The sequence below is a fragment of the Bubalus kerabau genome, chromosome 7 (genome assembly GCF_029407905.1).
Source record: "Bubalus kerabau isolate K-KA32 ecotype Philippines breed swamp buffalo chromosome 7, PCC_UOA_SB_1v2, whole genome shotgun sequence".
Lineage (NCBI taxonomy): Eukaryota > Metazoa > Chordata > Mammalia > Artiodactyla > Bovidae > Bubalus > Bubalus kerabau.
This window is the reverse complement of record NC_073630.1, coordinates 98,046,793-98,068,488: the sequence shown is the minus strand read 5'-3', so window position 1 is coordinate 98,068,488 and position 21,696 is coordinate 98,046,793. Positions and strand designations below refer to the sequence as shown.

General features: G+C 39.7%; 1 long non-coding RNA gene across 1 annotated transcript in view; it reads right to left on the bottom strand.

The window, feature by feature from the left end:
- Positions 1-19,326, bottom strand: part of LOC129658023 (uncharacterized) — a 35,918-nt gene extending 16,592 nt beyond the window's left edge. The window contains exons 1-4 of the long non-coding RNA XR_008717225.1: positions 19,206-19,326; positions 17,200-17,295; positions 16,443-16,656; positions 227-337 (exon numbers count right to left, since the gene is read on the bottom strand). This is a non-coding gene — a long non-coding RNA (uncharacterized LOC129658023). The remainder of the gene's footprint in view (positions 1-226; positions 338-16,442; positions 16,657-17,199; positions 17,296-19,205) is intronic.
- Positions 19,327-21,696: the final 2,370 nt, after the last annotated feature.

Genomic DNA, 21,696 nt, shown 5'->3' with positions numbered 1-21,696 from the left:
CCTTCCAGCTCCTTAATTAAATATAATAGCAAAAGCAGCTGGAATTATGTGAAAGGACAACTCTGGCACCCAGTAAAGAGCCTTAGATGTGGTTTCTGTTGTCAGGCAAAATGCCCTTGGCTGAATTCTTGTGGACTCGCATTACATTTGAAGTATAAAAAGGAACGAGAAAAAAAAATCCTAACAGAGAGGAATAACAGCAGAGCTGATTTTCTACAGCAGTTACCTCTGAAAAAGCTGCAGGCACAGTCTATTGAGCATTGTGGCCACAACTCCCAGCTCCAAGGTCTCCATGTCACAGATGGTTTATCAGGAGAAAAATGATAATGGCTGAAAACTGCATGGGTATTTTATTGTTAATGGGGACAAGGAAAGGAACAGACTGATATATCACGAATAATGAAAACATCATTCTCATTGTTATACAGCACAAATTACAGACAAAACAAACTGCTAACTTCAGGTACATTGGCCATTGAAATAAGAAGTTTTACGATTGTAAGGACAAACGAAGGAAAAGACCTGCCTCTTATCCCGACAGCTCCACAGCCATGCTTTCTAAGTCTCCTTGATTAATGTCAGGTGTCATTACCAAGGGAAAAGGAAAGAGGAGGATAATTTGAGAATTTCTCCTAATGCCTCTTGATGTGCACAATCAACCATCTTTGGTTCTTTTTTCTTCCTATAGAAATGCATCAGTTGAGAACACTATGTAATTGGCTGGGTAAGTTATTTGATGCCAAAAGTTACTGATGATGACCATAAGAATGAGATAAGTATGTGCATGTATTTTTGTTATGGGGTATTCAGGACTCACCTTTCTTCAAAACTGATTATAGCTAATAATTTTAAAGGCAGAATCTGTGTCCACAATTAAGCAGCAGACTGTCCCAGCAACTCTAACAAGCAGTGCATGAGTTCTTAATACCAGGAAGATTGTTTGCCAGCAATTATATGCTTCGATAAGAAATTATTTTCCCTTTCTTTCAAGAAGAATCTATTTGTCTTAATTTAAAGAAATTGAGTCATTCTATCTGTTTAAATGGGCTTTTCTGGTGACTCAGATGGTAAAGAATCTGCCTGAAGTGGAGGGGACCTGGGTTCAATTCCTGGGTCAGGAAGATCCCCTAGAGCAGAGAATGGCTATCCATTCCAGCAAATACTCCTTACATCCTGGGGCAAAGCAGGAGGGAGACAACATCAAGTTCCTTTTCTATACTGTTTGCATTGGGATAAGAGGTTTATTTCAGCTCTTTTGTCTGTTGAGTTCCTGGATACCTTCTGCTTTTATAGAAATTATAACACACACATTGTTAGCATGGTGACTAATGTAATTTTCCCTTTTATAGAATCCACAGATGTTTTATACCATCTTTGTTAATGTACATTTTGATTTATGTCATACTTCATGTTTCAAAGCTAAGGAGGCAACAGCTAAATAAGTTGATGTATCAGTTGTAACTCGGTCATGGTAATTTTGCTCCTAAAGCAGTCTGGACTCTTAAAATATAAACATTCCCATTGCTTCCTCTGGTCTTTGTGTAGCATTGGCTGAAATATTGCAAGGAAAGGAATCACAGCAGCGACCAACCTTCAGACTCTCTACCTAAAACTTTAAACTCTTCCCAGTGATCTGCAACATAGCATCCTTATATAGGTCCTCAAAGATGTAAAGACCCAGGGAGTGTATTAATAGCATTGTTGTATTTGTCATTGTTCAGTCGCTAAATTGTGTCTGACTCTGTGACCCCATAGGCTATAGCATGCCAGGCTTCCCTGTCCACTATCCCTGGGAGTTTGCTCAAAGTCATGTCCACTGAGTAGATGATGCCATCCAACCATCTCATCTTCTGTTGTCCCCTTCTCCTGTCCTCAACCTTTCCCATTATCAGTGTCTTTTCCAATGAGTCAGCTCTTTGCATTAAGTAGCCAAAGTATTACTAGCACTAGAAAACCCTTTTCCATCCTTGAAACAAATACTTAGCATCAGGAACGTGTTGCATTTAAGGAATGTGTAAGTAGATAGCAATAGACAGTTTCAGAATGTCTCATTCTCAGAGAAATAGCCCCAATTCATTTTCTTTGGAAAAATTTCAACTTTTTAAAACACCTGATGATTTTATTTCAAAATCATATCTATCTAATTGATAGTAACCATCAGTGAAAGATGATGCTGTGAAAGTGCTGCACTCAATATGCCAGCAAATTTGGGAAACTCAGCAGTGGCCACAGGCCTGGAAAAGGTCAGTTTTCATTCCAATCCCAAAGAAAGGCAATACCAAAGAATGCTCAAACTACCACACAATTGCACTCATCTCACACGCTAGTAAAGTAATGCTCAAAATTCTCCAAGCCAGGCTTCAGCAATATGTGAACCGTGAACTTTCTGATGTTCAAGCTGGTTTTAGAAAAGGCAGAGGAACCAGAGATCAAATTGCCAACATCTGCTGGATCATGGAAAAAGCAAGAGAGTTCCAGAAAAACATCTATTTCTGCTTTATTGACTATGCCAAAGCCTTTGACTGTGTGGATCACAATAAACTGTGGACAATTCTGAAAGAGATGGGAATACCAGACCACCTGATCTGCCTCTTGAGAAATTTGTATGCAGGTCAGGAAGCAACAGTTAAAACTGGACATGGAACAACAGACTGGTTCCACATAGGAAAAGGAGTACGTCAAGGCTGTATATTGTCACCCTGCTTATTTAACTTATATGCAGAGTACATCATGAGAAATGCTGGGCTGGAAGAAGCACAAGCTGGAATCAAGATTGGCGGGGAAATATCAATAACCTCAGATATGCAGATGACACCACCCTTATGGCAGAAAGTGAAGAGGAACTCAAAAGCCTCTTGATGAAAGTGAAAGTGGAGAGTGAAAAAGTTGGCTTAAAGCTCAACATTCAGAAAACTAAGATCATGGCATCTGGTCCCATCACTTCATGGGAAATAGATGGGGAAACAGTGGAAACAGTGTCAGACTTTATTTTTCTGGGCTCCAAAATCACTGCAGATGGTGACTGCAGCCATGAAATTAACAGACGCTTACTCCTTGGAAGGAAAGTTATGACAACCTAGAAAGCATATTGAAAAGCAGAGACATTAAGCCAACAAAGGTCCGTCTAGTCAAGGCTATGGTTTTTCCTGCGGTCATGTATGAATGTGAGAGTTGGACTGTGAAGAAGCCTGAGTGCCGAAGAATTGATGCTTTTGAACTGTGGTGTTGGAGAAGACTCTTGAGAGTCCCTTGGACTGCAAGGATATCCAACCAATCCATTCTAAAGGAGATCAGCCCTGGGATTTCTTTGGAAGGAATGATGCTAAAGCTAAAACTCCAGTACTTTGGCCACCTCATGCAAAGAGTTGACTCATTGGAAAAGACTCTGATGCTGGGAGGTATTGGGGGCAGGAGGAGAAGGGGACGACAGAGGATGAGATGGCTGGATGGCATCACTGACTCGATGGACATGAGTCTGAGTGAACTCCGGGAGTTGGTGATAGACAGGGAGGCCTGGCGTGCTGCGATTCATGGGGTCGCAAAGAGTCAGACATGACTGAGCGACTGATCTGATCTGATCTGATCAGAGATTCTCTCAATTTGTAAAGAATCTGTTCTTCACACAGTGCCCAGGAGTTAGCAATACAGATCAGGGGGTGGGGAGCCTTTCTCCTCCTGCATATCCTGGGTCTCCTTACCCTTCTATTTCTTGTAAGTGCTGTGACCCTAGGAGACCAGCTCCAGAGTAGCTCAAGGGCATTATTGTCATTTCCAACTTCCTAAACTTCAACAACTCTTTCTAGCTTCAGGGCCAGCCTAGACAGCAATCACAGAAACCACACTTGATCATATAAATAACACAGTTCTTTGTATTCCAAGTAACAGAAAGAAACTTAAGCTTATCTTCTCATTGTCCTCAAAGCAGTCTTACTAATGCCCACCTCTTGCCTTTTTCCCTGCTCCCTTCCCTCTTCCCCTTGGATTCCTTTTCCTTTTTCCTACATATTCTCAGTTGTCTCCTTCCCCTTGATGACTTCAAGCTCTCATTTTCTGTGATGTTTTCCTGAATGATTGCAGCCAACTGTGATTCTTCCCTTTCCAAACTCCTGGACACTTTTATTTTCACTTCTACTCATCTGTGTTCTTAATCATATATGCAGTAATTTATTAGATAAATATTTCCTGAACATCTACTATATAGCAGTGGGGTTTCCAGTCAGCTCAATGATAAAGAATCTGCATGCCAATGCAGGAAACATAGGAGATGTGGGTTTGATCCCTGGGTTGGAAGATCCCCTGGAGGAGGAAATGGCAACCCACTCCAGTACATTTGCCTGGAGAATCCAATGGACAGAGGAGCCTGTCAGGCTACAGTCCATAGGGTCACAAAGAGTCAGACACAACTGAGTGACTACGCACAAACGTGCAGACACATTCTAGGTCTTATAGATGAAATTGTGAACAAAACAGACAAACTTACCCTGTTCCAATAAACCTCACATGCATTTATAATTCTCCCAGTGATATTATAAAATGTAAGAGTGGCCAAGGAGTATCACATGACCCTTGTATTAGCCCAGATGGAGTGCAGTTCAATTCATAGTTGACTGACGTGTGGGAGACAGGCACTGCAGCAGACCAATGATGTCTGTACTCCTCACACTTCTTGTCCTACTCTTCTTAGAACTCTTTGACTTTGCCTTCTCATCTACCCCTTAGGCTCACTTAATTACACCAACCAAAAATACAATACCTTGTTCTACCTCTTACTGGGGAAAAAAAAGCCAACTGTCTTCAAAATGGAGAATGGATAGCCATTCTCTTGTTTTCACCCACAAAAGTATATCCACCTAAAGTCTCTATACTGGTGTAGCTTGCACATCTAATGGGAACTAAGAGAGAAAGAAGTTTGGTCCTGTGGATGAAGAAGAATGGAATGTGGAATCAGGAATATCTGAGAAGTATCCACATAGAGACATTTCTAGTCTTTCATCCTGAAGTTAAATAAACAGTCTTTGGGTGGAGGCTAGAAGAGCCAGGGGTCATTATTCACTAGTACTTCTAAGTTTAAGGTAGGGCAAAGGACATGCATGGCTGGACAAGGCTGCCACAGGTAACTGGACAAGCTTTGTCCCCCATCAGAGCTGAGATTCTCTCGTATAGATGAATGAGAATTTGTCAAGGGAACATTCTGGAAATAAGCTTTGGATGTTGTTGGTTTTAGTCATATGTTAAAATCATCTGTCATCTGTGTGGACAACTAACACTTGGGGAAAAAATCCACAAAATAAGTAGCTCCTTGGCCTCTGTTGTTGTTGTTCAATTGTTAAGTCATGTCTAACTCTCTTACAACCCCATGGACTGTAGCCCACCAGGCTCTTCTGTCCATGGGACTTCCCAGGCAAGCATACTTGAGTGGGTTTCCATTTCCTTCTCCAGGGGATCTTCCTGACTCAGGGATCAAACCCACATCTCCTGAATTGGTAGGAAGATTCTTTACCATTTAGCCACCTGAGAAACCCTTGGCCTCTGTAGGAAAGTGTTTAAACATTTAATTAAACTGCCAAATGTATTCTAAGATAAAACTACTTTTTTCCCTAAAATAGTTTAATATATAGCTTTACAACATAACAAGGGGTCTTATTAATTTAAATATATATGTATGTATGTATGTGTGTGTGTATATATATATATATATATATATATATATATATAGTTTCAAGAGTGATTCAATAAGTCTACAAGAAACCCACTTCCGACCTAAAGACACATATAGAATGAAAATGAGAGGATGGAAAAATACATGCCATGCAAATGCAAGCAAAAGAAAGCTGGAGTAGCAATCCTCATATCAGACAAAATAGATCTTAAAATAAAGAATATTACAAGAGATAAGAAAGGACACTACATAATGATCAAGGGATCAATCCAAGAGGAAAACATAACAATTGTAAATAGCTATGCACCCAACAGGAGAAGGCAATGGCACCCCACTCCAGTACTCTTGCCTGGAAAATCCCATGGACGGAGGAGCCTGGTAGGCTGCAGACCATGGGGTCACGAAGAGTCAGACATGACTGAGCAACTTCACTTTCACTTTTCCCTTTCATGCATTGGAGAAGAAAATGGCAACCCACTCCAGTGTTCTTGCCTGGAGAATCCCAGGGACAGGGGAGCCTGGTGGGCCACCGTCTATGGGGTTGCTTAGAGTTGGACACAACTGAAGTGACTTAGCAGCATTCACCCAACACAGGAGCACCTCAATACATAAGACAAACACTAACAGACATAAAAGGAGAAATTGACAATAACACAATAATAGTAGGAGACTTTAATGCCGGAGTCCAGCTCCAGCAGCCAGGGATTCAACCTGAAGGGGTGAGTGGTGTCGGCAAGAAACTGAGGCAGCCTCTCATTTTTCTTGGACTGCCTGTTTATTTCAAGCTTATGATTCTCTTTTATACTTCTACAAAAGCATTAGGTCAGAGGTTTGATATTTTTATTTCCCATTGACCCAGATTTATTTTTCTCCAAAACTCATTGTTGCCCCTCAAAAGGAGTTCCTTCCTCAGTGATTCTCTTATCTACTTTTACTCATGTGTCCTTGTGAATACACTGTAACTCACGCTAATGTCTGGGCTGCGTACCACATTCCTCAGTTTAATTCTTATCTTTCTAAGTCCTGTTTGCCCCTAGTATACTAAGCTCACTATTTCTTAGAAAGGGCTTCTAGCTAATAATATTTATAAAGTCCCTAATTTCTATAAGCTATAGTAGAATATGTTAACATTACAGCAATCCTTAAATCTTTAGCTTCTAACTATTTTAATTATTCCTAAGCCCTAAATTCAGCAAACTCCTTTGCCATAAACACTTTTCTCACAAATGGGCCTCAGATAGCAATCCCTCCCATGGCCTCAAGCTGTGGCCTGTGTGCTCACCCTGGAGCATTTTTTGTAAAAGTCCTTGAACAAATGTTAGTGATTAACTTTATGAATTATTCTTTGAGTACAGCTGCAGAAGGCTTTATGCCTTCTCATGCTCCTCTCAAAAAAAATAAGCACCTTAATATTCTCTTCAGTCAACTCAGCCGAGGAAAGGAAAAAACAAGTCGGAATCACAAAGCCTAACTCCCTCATTCCGGGTCTGTGCTTACGGAACAAAGGGACGGGGTTTAGGGCCGTGCCTCCATTTTGTCAGTAATGCCTAATGCAGCTCCCAACACTTTAATAACACCCTTAAACCAATGGACAGATCATCAAAACAGAAAATTAATAAGGAAACACAAGTCTTAAATGATACATTAGATGAAATGGATCTCATTGATATCTTCAGAACATTCCATCCGCTTGCAGAATACAACTTATTCTCAAGTGCACATGGAACATTCTCCAGGATAGACCACATCTTGGGTCACAAATCAAGCCTCAGTAAATTTAAGAAAATTGAACTCATATCAAACATCTTTTCCAACCACAGTGCTATGAGACTAGATATCAATTACAAGAAAAAAAAACTGTAAGAAACACAAACACATGGAGATGAAAAACATGTTTCTAAATAACCAACAAGTTACTGAAGAAATAAAAAAATTTCTAGAAACAAATGGCAATGAAAGCAACTCAAAACCTATGGGATTCAGCAAAAGCAGTTATGAGGGAAGTTTATAGCAATACAATCCTACCTCAAGAAACAAGAAAAACATCAAATAGACAACCTAATTTTACACCTAAAACAATTGGAAAAAGAAGAACAACAACAACAACAAAAAAACCCATAATTAGTAGAGGGAAATAAATTGTAAAGATCCGAGCAGAATAAATGAAAAAGAAATGAAAGAAACAATGATAAAGATTAATAAAACTAAAAGCTGGCTCTTTAAGAAGATAAACAAAATTGACAAATCTTTAGACAGATTCATCAAGAAAAAAAGAGCGAATAATCAAATCCACAAAATTAGAAATGAAAAAGGAACAGTTACAACAGACAATGTGGACATACAAAGGATTATAAGAGACTATTATGAACAACTATATGGCAATAAAATGAATAACCTGGAAGAAATGGACTGATTCTTAGAAAAGTTCAATCTTCCAAGACTCAACCAGGAAGAAATAGAAATTATGACCAACCCAATTACAAGCACTGAAATTGAAGCTGTGATCAAAAACCTCCCAAAAAACAAAAGCCCAGGACCAGACTGCTTCACAGGAGAATTCTATCAAACACTTAGAGAAGAGCTAATGCCTATCCTTCTAAAACTCTTTCAAAAAATTTCAGAGGGAGGAACACTTCCAAACTCATTCTACGAGGCCACCATCGCCCTGATACCAAAACCAGACAAAGACAACACACAAAAAAGAAAACTATAGGCCAATATCACTGATGAACAGTGATGAACATAGATGCAAAAATCCTCAAAAATATTTTAGCAAACAGAATGCAGCAACACATCAAAAAGCTCATACACCATGATCAAGTTGGGTTTATTCCAGGAATGCAAGGATTCTTCAATATATGTAAATCAATCAATGTGATATACCAACAAATTGAAAGATAAAAATCATATGATAATCTCAATAGATGCAGTAAAAGCCTTTGACAAAATTCAGCACCCATTTATGATCAAAACTCTTCAAAAAATGGGCATAGAAGGAACTTACCTCAACATAGTAAAGGCCATATATGGTAAGCCTACAGCAAACATTATTTTCAATGGTGAAAAGTTGAAAGCATTCCCCCTAAGATAAGGAACACGACAGGGTGTTCACTTTCACCACTATTATTCAACATAGTTTTGGAAGTCCTAGCTACAGCAATCAGAGAAGAAAAAGAAATAAAAGGAATTGATCAGAAAAAAAGAAGCAGAGCCCTCACGGTTTGAAGATGACATGATACTGTATATAGAAAACCCTAAAGATAGTATCAGAAAATTACTAGAGCTAATCAGTGAGTTTAGCAAAGTTGCAGGATACAAAATAAATACACAGAAATCACTTGCATTTCTATATACTAACAATGAAAAATCAGAAAGAGAAATTAAGGAATCAGTCACATTCGCCATTACAACAAAAATAATTAAATATCCAGGAATAAACTTACCTAAGGAGACAAAAGAACTGTACACAGAAAATTATAAGACACTGATGAAAGAAATCAAAGATGGCATAAACAGATGGAGAAATATTCTATGTTCCTGGGTAGGAAGAATCAATATTGTGAAAATGACTATACTACCAAATGCAGTCTACAGATTTAATATGATCCCTATCAAATTACCAATGGCATTTTTCAAAGAACTAGAACAAAAAAATTCACAATTCATATGGAAACACAAAAGACCCCGAATAGCCAAAGCAGTCTTGAGAAAGAAGAATGGAGCTAGACTTCATCTCCTGACTTCACCTTCCTGACTTCAAATTATACTACAAATCTACAGTCATCAAGATAGTATGGCACTGGCACAAAAACAGAAATATAGACCAATGGAACAAGATAGAAAGCCCAGAAATAAACCCATGCACCTATGGGTACCTTATTTTTGACAAAGGAGGCAAGAATATACAATGGGGCAAAGACAACCTCTTCAATAAATGGTTCTGGGAAAATTGGACAGCCATATGTAAAAGAATGAAATTGGAACACTTCCTAACACCACACACAAAGACAAACTCAAAATGGATTAAAGACCTAAGTGTAAGACCAGAAACTATAAAACTCTTAGAGGAAAACATAGGCTGAACACTTGATGACATAAATCAAAGCAAGAGCCTCTATGACTGACCTCCTAGATTAAAGGAAATAAAACAAAAGTAAACAAGTGGGACCTGATTAAACTTAAAAGCTTTTGCACAGCAAAGGACACTATAAGCAAGGTGAAAAGACAACCTTCAGAATGGGAGAAAATAATAATAGCAAATGAAACAAGAGACAAAGGATTAATTTCCAAAATATATAAGCAGCTCATTCAACTCAGTATCAGAAAAGCAAAAAACCCAGTCAAAAAGTGGGAAAAAACCTAAACTGACATTTCTCCAAAGAAGACCTACAGATGGCTAACAAACACATGAAAAGCTGCTCAACATCACTCATTATTAAAGAAATGCAAGTCAAAACTACAATGAGATATCACCTCACATGGGTCAGAATGGCCATCATCAAAAAGTCTAAAACAATAAATGCTGGACGGGATGTGGAGAAAAGGGAACGCTCTTGCACTGTTGGTGGGAATGTAAACTGATACAGCCACCATGGAAGACGGTATGGAGATTCCTTTAAAAGCTAGGAATAAAACCACCATATGACCCAGCAATCCCACTCATAGGCATATACCCTGAGGAAACCAAAATTGAAAAAGACACATGTATTCCATTGTTCACTGCAGCACTATTTACAATAGCTAGAACATGGACGCAACCTAGGTGTCCATCAACAGATGAATGGATAAAGAAGTCGTGGTACAGATACACAATGAAATATTACTCAGCCATAAAAAGGAATGCATTTGAGTCAGTTCTGATGAGGTGGATGAATCTAGAACCTATTACACAGGGTGAAGTGAGTCAGAAAGAGAAAGATAAATATTGTATTCTAACATATATATACAGAATCTAGAAGAATGGTACTGAAGAACTTATTTACAGGGCAGCACTGGAGAAACAGACATAGAGAATAGACTTATGGACATGGGGAAAGGGCAGGAGAGGGCGAGATGTATGGAAAGAATAACATGGAAACTTATATTACCATATGTAAAATAGAGAGCCACTAGAAACCTGCTGTATGGCTCAGGAAACTCAAACAGGAGCTCTGTATCAACCTAGAGGTTGGGATGGGGAGGGAAATGGGAGGGAGGTTCAAAAGGGAGGGGATATATGTATACCTATGGCTGATTCATACTGAGGTTTGAGAGAAAACAACAAAATTCTGTAAAGCAATTACCATTCAATAAAAAAACAAAACAAAAAAAAAAGAGTGATTCACTGAAATTGTTCCAATGTCAGACAATGGTATCCTGTGAAAAAAAAATTTGTATTATTAAGAAATAGCATTATCCCACTAATTTACTTCATTTTATATTCTACAGGACAGTTATGAAATCATTAAAAACACTACTTTCCAAATGTTCAAATAAAACCATAGATTATGACTCTCAGAATGAAGGAATTAAAAACTCAAGACAAAACTCCCAAGCTCCTGATTTCATATCTGTTCCTGCCAATTATTGCTTTACAAGTTTTGTAGTGTTCACATTCTTCTCAGTATCCTAAGTTTCTGAACCTAATCAACTTTCTACATCCACAAATGAAAAACAGAAATTAGAAACAAATAATTAACGCATACTTACTAGACTCTTGCTAGCCTGACACAGAATCTCCAAGCAGCAGATCAACCAAAAGTTATTTATATTCAATTCAGTTCAGTTCAGTCGCTCAGTCGTGTCCGACTCTTTGCAACCCCATGAATCACAGCACGCCAGGCCTCCCTGTCCATCACCAACTCCCGGAGTTCACTCAAACTCATGTGTATCTAGTGGGTGATGCCTTCCAGCCATCTCATTCTCTGTCGTCCCCTTCTCTTCCTGCCCCCAATCCCTCCCAGCAGCAGGGTCTTTTCCAATGAGTCAACTCTTTGCATGAGGTGGTCAAAGTATTGGAATTTCAGCCTCAGCATCAGTCATTCCAATGAACACACAGGACTGGTCTCTTTTAGGATGGACTGGTTGGATCTGCTTGCAGTCCAAGGGATTCACAAGAGTCTTCTCCAGCACCACAGTTCAAAAGCATCAATTCTTCAGCGCTCAGCTCTCTTTATAGTCCAACTCTCACATCCATACATGACCACTGGAAAAACCATAGCCTTGACTAGATGGAACTTCGTTGGCAAAGTAATGTCTCTGCTTTTGAATATGCTATCTAGGTTGGTCATAACTTTCCTTCCAAGGAGTAAGCGTCTTTTAATTTCATGGCTGCAGTCACCATCTGCAGTGATTTTGGAGCCCAAAAACATAAAGTCTGACACTGTTTCCACTGTTTCCCCATCTATTTTCCATGAAGTGATGGGACCAGATGCCATGATCTTCGTTTTCTGAATGTTGAGCTTTAAGCCAACTTTTTCACTCTCTACTTTCACTTTCATCAAGAAGCTTTTTAGTCCCTCTTCACCCTTTGCCATAAGGGTGGTATCATCTGCATATCTGAGGTTATTGATATTTCTCCCGGAAATCTTGATTCCAGCTTGTGCTTCTTCCAGCCCTGTGTTTCTCATGATGTATTCTGCATATAAGTTAAATAAGCAGGGTGACAATATACAGTCTTGACGTACTCCTTTTCCTATGTGGAACCAGTCTGTTGTTCCATGTCTAGTTCTAACTGTTGCTTCCTGATCTGCATATAGGTTTCTCAAGCTGCAGGTCAGGTGGTCTGGTATTTCCATCTGTTGAAGAATTTTCCACAGTTTATTGTATTCCACACAGTCAAAGGCTTTGGCATAGTCTATAAAGCAAAAATAGATGCTTTTCTGGAACTCTCTTGCTTTTTTGATGATCCAGCAGATGTTGGCAATTTGATCTCTGGTTCCTCTGCCTTTTCTAAAATCAGCTTGAACATCTGGAAGTTCATGGTTCACAGCCATTTTGCTTTCTTGCATTTCTTTTCCATGGGGATGATGTTGATCCCTGTCTCCTGTACAATGTCACGAACCTCTGTCCAAAGTTCATCAGGCACTTTATCTATCAGATCTAGTCCCTTAAATCTATTTCTCACTTCCACTGCATAATCATAAGGGATTTGATTTAGGTCATACCTGAATGGTCTAGTGGTTTTCCCTACTTTCTTCAATTTAAGTCTGAATTTGGCAATAAGGAGTTCATGATCTGAGCCACAGTCAGCTCCCGGTTTTGTTTTTGCTGACTGTATAGAGCTTCTCCATCTTTGGCTGCAAAGAATATAATCAATCTGATTTCGGTGTTGACCATCTGGTAATGTCCATGTGTAGAGTCTTCTCTTGTGTTGTTGGAAGAGGGTGTTTGCTATGACCAGTGCATTTTCTTGGCAAAACTCTATTAGTCTTTGCCCTGTTTCATTCTGTATTCCAAGGCCAAATTTGCCTATTACTCCAGGTGTTTCCTGACTTTCTACTTTTGCATTCCAGTACCCTATAGAGAAAAGGACATCCTTTTGGGGTGTTAGTTCTAAAAGGTCTTGTAGGTCTTCATAGAACCGTTCAACTTCAGCTTCTTCAGTGTTACTGGTTGGGGCATAGACTTGGATTACTGTAATATTGAATGGTTTGCCTTGGAAATGAACAGAGATCATTCTGTCGTTTTTGAAATTGCATCCAAGTACTGTATTCCAGACTCTTTTGTTGACCATGATGGCTACTCCATTTCTTCTAAGGGAGTCATGCCCACAGTAGTAGATATAATGGTCATCTGAGTTAAATTCACCCATTCCAGTCCATTTTAGTTCGCTGATTCCTAGAATGTAGACATTCACTCTTGCCATCTCCTGTTTGACCACTTCCAATTTGCCTTGATTCATGGACCTAACATTCCAGGTTCCATTTGCTAAGTATTCCTAAATACACATCCCAGAACCAGAAGAGAGGCAGTCTAAGATTAATCACTGATCATGGATAAGCCACAAAGTAAATAATCCATGAGTGGATAGTAATATTTTCACTAAAAGTGTAAGATCTATGTTACCTCATCTAATAATGATGCTAAATGTTTGCATTAAAATAATCCTTGTTTTATCCCAAATTCATATTAGATGTCTCAGCATCTCCTCCTTTATAGACTATACTACATGATGACTATAATTACTGCTTGTCTACTTGCTCACATTTTATCTACAATCTTGATTCTAGATTGTAAATATCTAGATATTTAGATATCAAGATGTAGAGACTATTTCCAGTGCCAAGTATTACACCAGCCACATATTAAGAACATTGTAGATATTTACTGAATGAATAAATCAATCAACTCCAGAAGAATGCTTCATAGCTTGGATTTCATTGGATGTTGTACTATTTAAATATTACTTTATAGAACAAACTGGAATCAAGATTTCCAGGAGAAATATTAACAACCTCAGATATGCAGATAATACCACTCTAATAGCATAAAGTGAAGAGGAACCTAAAGAGCCTCTTGATAAGGGTGAAAGAGTAGATGGCTTGCAACTCAACATTAAGAAAAACTTCATGGCAAATAGAAGGCAGAAAATGGAAGCAGAGACAGATTTTCTTTTCTTGGGCTCCAAAATCACTTTAGATAGTGGCTGTAGGCATGAAATTAAAAGATGCTTACTCCTTGCAAGAAAAACTATGACAAACCTAAACAGCATATTAAAAAGCAGAGACATCACTTTGCCAACAAAGGTGCATATAATCAAAGCTAAGGCTTTTCCTATAGTCATGTGAGAGTTGGACTATAAAGAAGGCTGAGTGCTGAAGAATGGGTGCTTTTGAACTGTGTGTGTGTCAATGGTACATGAACCATGAACTTCCAGATATTCAAGCTGGATTTAGAAAAGGCAAGGGAACCAGAGATCAAACTGCCAACATCCACTGGATTATCAAAAAAACAAGAGAGTTCCAGAAAAACATCTACTTCTGCTTTATTGACTATGCCAAAGCTTTTGACTATGTGGATCACAACAAACTGTGGAAAATTCTTCAAGAGATTGCAATACCAGATTACCTGACCTGCCTCCTGAGGAATCTGTATGCAGGTCAAGAAACAACTGTTAGAACTGGACTTGGAGCAACAGACTGGTTCCAAACTGGGAAAGGAGTACATTGAGGCTGTATATTGCCACCCTGTTTATTTAACTTATATGTCAAGTACATATTGAGACATGCTAGACTGGATGAAGTGCAAGCTGGAATCAAGATTTCTGGGAGAAATATCAATAACCTCAGATATGCAGATGACACCACCCTTGTGGCAGAAAATGAAAAAGAACTAGAGAGCCTCTTGATGAAAGTAAAAGAGGAGAGTGAAAAAGTTGTCTTAAAACTCAACATTCAGAAAACTAAGATCATGGTATCTGGTCCCATCACTTCATGGCAAATAGATGGGGAAACAGTGACAGACTATTTTGGGGGGCTCCAAAATCACTGCAGATTGTTACTGCAGCCATGAAATTAAAAGATGCTTGCTCCTTGGAAGAAGAGTTATTACCAACCTAGACAGCATATAAAAAGCAGAGACATTACTTTGCCAACAAAAGTCCATCTAGTCAAAGTTATGGTTTTTTCAGCAGTTGTGTACGGATGTGAAAGAAAGCTGAGCACTGAAGAATTGATGCTTTTGAGCTGTGGTGTTGGAGAAGACTCTCAAGAGTCCCTTGGACTGCAATGAGATCAAACCAGTCCATCCTACAGGAAATCAGTATTGAATATTCAATGGAAGGACTGATGCTGAAGATGAAACTCCAATACTTTGGCCACCTGATGCGAAAAACTGACTCATTTGAAAAGACCTGGATGCTGGGAAAGATTGAAGGTGAAAGGAGAAAGGGACAACGTTGGATGAGATCGTTGGATGGCATCACCGACTCAATGGACATGAGTTTGAGTAAACTCCAGGAGTAGGTGATGGACAGGGAGGCCTGGCGTGCTGCAGTCCATGGGGTCGCAGAGTCAGACACGACTGAGCAATTGAGTTGAACTGAACTGAAGAAGACTCTTGAGAGTCCCTTGGACTACAAGAAGATCAAGCCAGTCAATCCTAAGAAAAGCAACCCTGAATAGTCATTGGAAGGGCTGGTGCTGAAGCTGAAGCTCCAGTACTTTGGCCACCTGATTCGAAAAACCAACTCATTGGAAAAGACCCTGATGCTGGAAAAGATTGAGGGCAGGAGGAAAAGGGGGTGGCAGAGGATGAGATGTCTTGATAGACATGAATTTGAGCAAATTCCAGGAGACAGTGGAGGACAGAGGAGTTTGGCGTGCTGCAGTCCATGGGGTTGCCAAGAGTTGGACACTTAACAACACAACAACAGCAACAACAAGAGAACAATCTCAATTCATCCATGATATGCTTTTCTTGTATTTACCCAAAGCAGCAGTCAGTTTTTTTCACCTCTAGTATTTCGGGTTACTCTTTAAAACTTATAGAATTTTTTTAAAATATAGCCTTCTATTAGAAATCTCATAAATCACAGTTGTAAAATTCTGAGCGAGAACAGGAAAAGGAGAGAATGGTAATCATAAAATGAAAGTTCTCTGCATTGTTTTCTTGAAAACACAAATTGTTTCTCTAGGCCTTCACATCCAAAAGTGAAAAAAAGTGAACGTGAACCCACACGGTTGTGTCCAACTCTTTGCAACCCCATGGACTGTAGGCTACCACGCTCCTCCGTCCATGGGATTTTCCAGGCCAAAGTACTGGAGTGGGTTGCCATTTCCTTTGCCATCACATCCAAACTTACCTCCAATTACAAAATGATTCCCTTCATAGAGTGAGTCCCTGGCACTGAACCAAAATGCAAAGTCCTGCGCAATCCCGGGGTCTTGAACCTACTAGTCTCCAAATGGATACTTCTCCCCCAGCTCTTCTTCATCCTTCATGTTTCAGCTTATGTGTGTCTCCTTAAAGAGGCCATTCTTCTCAGTGAGTCCAAACTGATTTTTCTTTTAATGAAACTGAAAAAGTGAAAGTGAAGATCACACAGTTATGTCCAACTCTTCGTGACCCTGTGGACTATACAGTCCATGGAATTCTCCAAGCCAGAATACTGGAGTGGGTAGCCTATCCCTTCTCCAGGGGATCTTCCCGACCCAGGAATCGAATCAGGGTCTCCTGCACTGCAAGCTGATTCTTTACCAACTGAGTTATCAGGGAAGCCCTTTTCTTTGCATAGCACATGGTATTATTTGTGATTCAGTTCAGTTCAGTTGCTCAGTCATGTCTGACTCTTTACAACCCCATGGACCACAGCACACAAAGCCTCCCTGTCCATCACCAACTCCTGGAGTTTACTCAAACTCATGTCCATTGAGTCAGTGATACCATCCAACCATCTTATCCTCTGTCATCCCCTTCTCTTCCTGCCTTCAATCTTTTCCAGCATCAGGGTCTTTTCAAATGAGTCAGTTCTTCGCATCAGCTGGGGTTTGTATTTAGGATTACAAGTTCTAGTGTGTATTTTTGTTTACTATCTGTTCCTCACCCACACCTTATCTTACCTTCCATGATGATGACAGGGGCCACATTTGCCTCATTCATCTGTGGATCTCCAGCACCCAGTGAAAGACCCAGGACACTGGCAACACTCAAACAGACTGGAATCAAATCAAAAATGATAACTAAACTTAATATTATTTGTGTTACACTTATTTCTCTGGATTCTAAGCATTTTTTATCTCAGTGTTTCATATTCTATATGCCCTTGCTAGATTATACTTCCACATTTGTAGAATATAAACTAATGCCCGTAATGATAATATTGTGAGACAAAATATCCTGAAAACTTTTTAAGATGAAAATGAAAATAATGTATCATGTTTAAATTAGTATGCAATAATGTGCTCTAAACTATAAAAACTGAACATTCACATCCATACCACTGTTGTAATTTAAGACACTCTCAGTGTTAGGCTTTGAAAAGGTTTGGTTCCTATTACCTGCAGAGAAGGCAATGGCAACCCACTCCAGTATTCTCACCTGTGAAATCCCATGGACAGAGGAGCCTGGTGGGCTACAGTCCATGGGGTGGCAAAAGAGTCAGACATGAGTTAGTGACTAAACAACAACAATCTGTGGCTATATAACAAGCCACTCCAAAGCCTAGCAGCCTAAGACACCAACACTTATTTTGCTCACAAATCTGCAATCCGAGCAGGGTTAGACTGGGACAGCTTGTCTGCGCTCCACTCAGTGTCAGCTGAGTGACTTAAAGGCTGTGTCTAAATTACCTGAGTACTGTTCATTCACTCATTTCCCACCTTGTCTGCTTGAGGCTGGAGGAATGGAGTTCCTCAATCATCTCTCTCCACAAGACCTCTCCAGGATGATATCTTCAATGCAGGTGGTCATCTTACTTACACTTTGGTTCAGGGATACTCAGGTATGTGTCCCAAGAGACAGAGCCATGTGGAAGGAGGACCAGAAACATAGTTTTTAAGGTCCAGTACAAATGGAAAACGCAGGGCCCCTTGTTAAAAAATCACTAAGAATTTCAAGACACCACAACAGAGCATTAAACCCAGCAACTGCATAGGTCACACACCCATGATGATAGCTGTGAAGGAAGCCATATTGTATTTCACGATCTAGCATCACTTCTGCTTCATTCTGTTCACAAGGCAGTCACAACGTCCCTACCAATTTCAAAAGGAAGAGAAATAACTCCACATCTTGTTGGGAGGGACCATGATCTGAAAGAACACATAGGGTTGGAAAAGTCACTACGGTCATTTCTGAAAATACAGCCCACCACATGCTTGCTATAAATGACTGGCACAGCTCTGGAAAATAGAAACCTACCAAACTTGGAATACTCATACTGACACCTATGCATGTATGTGTGTGCTCAGTTGCTCTGCCATGTCTGATTCTTTGAGACGCCCATGGACTGTAGCCCATCAGACTCCTCTCTCTGTCCGTGGAATTTTCCAGGCAAGAGTATTGAAGTGGGTTGCCATTTCCTTCTCTAGGGGATCTTCCCAACCCAGTGATTGAATCTGCATCTCCTGCATTGTCAGGCGGATTTTTTTTTTACCACTGAGCCACCTGGGAAGCCCTACTGACACTTATAATAGCCATATATTTAGGAAACTTTCTGTGTGGGGGGGTTACTGACTGAGCACTTCAGAGACATCACTATATTTAACCCTCCTGACTTTGCACTTAGTAGGTACAGCAAGACTAGCATCCTTGTTACAGGGCTGATATCACAGAGAGGTGAAAGCATCACATAGTGAATAAGTAACAGAACAGGCTAACAGTGCTTATCACTGTTCAGTGCTATTGGAGTAAATTTCCCAAGAGACAAAGGGCCACACTCTTCCCCTTTCCTACCACCGGGTGATTTTATAAAGGTCAGCTATAGGGGGCACCTAATAGTTTGCCTTCATAGCTCACAACTTTCCTTCTTTAATGACTCTCCATCCCTCCATCTTCATAGCGCTAGTGTTCATATGACTGATTCTAATGCCCTGGATAAATGGGAAAATAACGGCCAGAGATTTACCCCTGGAAGGGAATGCAGGAAGAGAGAGACAAAGATCGGTTCACTTGGTCTGTCTTCAAAGTCTGCACCTGATATATACAAATTGGGGCACTGTATGTGGTTCTGTTTTCCATCCTGTGTTCTGAGAAAAATAAAGTAGATTTATAGAAAAAGAAAATAATTAAGTGAGTAGAGAGCAGCAAGACCTGCAAGAGAGAGAGTACCAACAACATTCATATTTGTTTTCTTAAACTATTCCTGGAGCCCAAATATATCCCTGATCCTGAGATAACTACATATCATTAGGATATAACTTCATGCCTTGCTATTGTCAGCTTAAGTAGTTCTTCATCATTTACTAGAAAAATAATGCTAACATATACAGGTAAAGTAATAGCTTATCTCAACTAATAGAGGGCAAATTCCAGAAGTAGTTGATGGCCTTCCCAAATAAAAATATACAATATTAAGTTCATAGTTTCCCAAGGGCTCTATAAACCATGGTGGCAAATCCAAGTTACATTTAGCAAAGCTGAAACATCCTATGTATGGACAATAAGACAAAATAGAACCCTCATGACCACTACTAGAAAACACACACACACACACACACTTAGATCAATTAATCTGAGCTATGCAGGAATCCCTCAGAAGAAATGGAGTGGCCATCATGGTCAACAAAAGAGTCCGAAATGCAGTACTTGGATGCAATCTCAAAAACGACAGAATGATCTCTGTTCGTTTCCAAGGCAAACCATTCAATATCACAGTAATCCAAGTCTATGCCCCAACCAGTAACACTGAAGAAGCTGAAGTTGAACGGTTCTATGAAGACCTACAAGACCTTTTAGAACTAACACCCAAAAATGATGTCCTTTTCATTATAGGGGACTGGAATGCAAAAGCAGGAAATCAAGAAACACCTGGAGTAACAGGCAAATTTGGCCTTGGAATACGGAATGAAGCAGGGCAAAGACTAATAGAGTTTGCCAAGAAAATGCACTGGTCATAACAAACACCCTCTTCCAACAACACAAGAGAAGACTCTATACGTGGACATCACCAGATGGTCAACACCAAAATCAGATTGATTATATTCTTTGCAGCCAAAGATGGAGAAGCTCTATACAGTCAGCAAAAACAAGACCAGGAGCTGACTGTGGCTCAGACCATGAACTCCTTATTGCCAAATTCAGACTTAAATTGAAGAAAGTAGGGAAAACCACTAGACCATTCAGGTATGACCTAAATCAAATCCCTTATGATTATACAGTGAAAGTGAGAAATAGATTTAAGGGCCTAGATCTGATAGAGTGCCTGATGAACTATGGAATGAGGTTCGTGACATTGTACAGGAGACAGGGATCAAGACCATTCCCATAGAAAAGAAATGCAAAAAAGCAAAATGGCTGTCTGGGGAGGCCTTACAAATAGCTGTGAAAAGAACAGAAGTGAAAAGCAAAGGAGAAAAGGAAAGATATAAACATCTGAATGCAGAGTTCCAAAGAATAGCAAGAAGAGATAAGAAAGCCTTCTTCAGCGATCAATGCAAAGAAATAGAGGAAAACAACAGAATGGGAAAGACTAGGGATCTCTTCAACAAAATCAGAGATACCAAAGGAACATTTCATGCAAAGATGAGCTTGATAAAGGACAGAAATGGTATGGACCTAACAGAAGCAGAAGATATTAAGAAGAGATGGCAAGAATACACAGAAGAACTGTACAAAAAAGATCTTCATGACCCAGATAATCACGATGGTGTGATCACTGACCTAGAGCCAGACATCCTGGAATGTGAAGTCAAGTGGGCCTTGGAGAGCATCACTACGAACAAAGCTAGTGGAGGTGATGGAATTCCAGTTGAGCTATTTCAAATCCTGAAAGATGATGCTGTGAAAGTGCTACACTCAATATGCCAGCAAATTTGGGAAACTCAGCAGTGGCCACAGGCCTGGAAAAGGTCAGTTTTCATTCCAATCCCAAAGAAAGGCAATGCCAAAGAATGCTCAAACTATCGCACAATTGCAATCATCTCACACGCTAGTAAAGTAATGCTCAAAATTCTCCAAGCCAGGCTTCAGCAATATGTGAACCGTGAACTTCCAGATGTTCAAGCTGGTTTTAGAATAGGCAGAGGAACCAGAGATCAAATTGCCAACATCTGCTGGATCATGGAAAAAGCAAGAGAGTTCCAGAAAAACATCTATTTCTGCTTTATTGACTATGCCAAAGCCTTTGACCATGTGGATCACAATAAACTGTGGACAATTCTCAAAAAGATGGGAATACCAGACCACCTGATCTGCCTCTTGAGAAATCTGTATGCAGGTCAGGAAGCAACAGTTAGAACTGGACATGGAACAACAGACTGGTTCCAAATAGGAAAAGGAGTTCGTCAAGGCTGTATATTGTCACCCCGTTTATTTAACTTATATGCAGAGAACATCATGAGAAACGCTGGACTGGAAGAAACACAAGCTGGAATCAAGATTGCCGGGAGAAATATCAA